The sequence below is a fragment of the Tupaia chinensis genome, unplaced genomic scaffold (genome assembly GCF_000334495.1).
Source record: "Tupaia chinensis unplaced genomic scaffold, TupChi_1.0 Scaffold142644_1, whole genome shotgun sequence".
Classification (NCBI taxonomy): Eukaryota; Metazoa; Chordata; class Mammalia; order Scandentia; family Tupaiidae; genus Tupaia; species Tupaia belangeri.
In genome coordinates, this window is record NW_006202490.1 from 167,083 (window position 1) to 168,850 (window position 1,768).

The following is a 1,768-nucleotide window of genomic DNA, read 5'->3' on the forward strand; positions in this document are numbered from 1 at the left end:
TTTGATAAGATAAAACGAGGACATTTGACGTTCAGTAGACCTGGGCTTAAATTTAAGCTCTTCTTTTAACTGGCTTTGGCATCTTGGGTAATGATAATATTCACAGTTCAGATTTTTTTAGTGTTTCCTGCGTGCTTGTTACAACTCGAAGCATTTTGCATACATAATTTCCTTTTATTCTTGCAAACAATCTCACTAGAGAGTTTTTTCCCTACTATCCTCTTTACTAATGGAATAAATTGAAGGGTAGAGAAGTTAAGTAACTTTCCTTAGGTCACATAACTAGTAACTGAGAAAGCCAGGTTCCCAACCTAGAAACTCTTCTTCTAGAATTGACACTCTAATTACTCTGCCCTCCCTTGCCTGCCAGCTCAATCTCTCTATGCCTGAGATTCTTCATCTGTAAGATTGTCTCAGTTATACCCACTTCATAGGATTGCTGTGAGAATTCAAGATAAGGCCAGATGCCAGTCTGCCTGTGCTGCAAGTCCCAACAGCCAGGATCCATGGTTAATCCCCTCCCCTACTTGCCTTTGAACTCTCTGGACGTTGGTGTTTTGGATTTTTTCCTTGCTCCTGAGGTGAAGCTCAGCAGCTCAGTTTCAGGTGCACCTGTTCTTTAGAAACAGAGAGGACTTCGGGTCACCCAGAATGAGTGACAACAGTGCAGGGTGCTGGTGAGCAATAGGGAGGAAGAGCAGAAGAGAGATCGTCAATTTTCTTTTTTTATTAAAGAATTATTTATTTATTTAATTCCACTTATTATTATTATTATTGTAATTTGAACCAGAGAGAGACAGAAAGGGAAAGGAAGAAAGCAAGCCACAGGCCCGGGACTCAAACCATAGACTGCCATGTGGAAATCCAACATCCCTAACCACCACATCACCTGCCGGCCCTAAGAGAGGTCACCAATTTTCTACTCCTGTACACTTTTGAACACTCACAGATAAAGCAAATAATTTAGGAAGGAATATATAGATCACTAGAAGACTAGTAATGATCACAGAGGCAGAAGAAATATGAACCAACAAAATGTCTTTCCTTCGAGGGAAAACATCAATTCCATATCATGCACAGATAACACAATGGAAGTCATGGAAATTTCAGATAAGCAATTCAGAATATTTGTACTGACCAAACTAAATGAGATGCAAGAGAAAAAGAGACAATGAACTCCAGGAGATGAGGAAGTCCTTTCACAATTGGAAATAAGAAATAGACACCATAAAAAAAAATCAGATGGAATTGTTAGGGAAGAAGAATGTGATAAAGGAAATTAAAACCTCCCCAGAAAATATTAAAAGCAGATTAGATCATGCAGAAGATCCAATCTTGAATGTAGAATACGTAACCTCTTAGAAAAATCTATCAAAAAGACTGAGAAAACAGCCAAGAAAAATGAAGATAATATATGAGAAAAACTAGGTACCACCAAGCGCCCCAACATCCAGATAATAGGTATCCCAGAAGAGGAAGTAAATAATAAGGGCATTGATAATGTATTTCATAAAATCTTGGAAGAAAACTTTACAAACCTAGAGAGGCATTCAAATATCCATACCCAAGAAATACATAGGATCCCAAATAGAATCAACCCAAGAAGATCCTCTCCAAAGCACATCATAGCCAGATTGACAAAAACAACAGACAAACACAACATACTAAAATTGGCAAGAGGGAAATGTGAAAGTTACTTACAAAGGTTATTACATCAGGCTAACATCAGACCTCTCATTAGAAACAATGCCAGGTAGAAAAGAAAGGG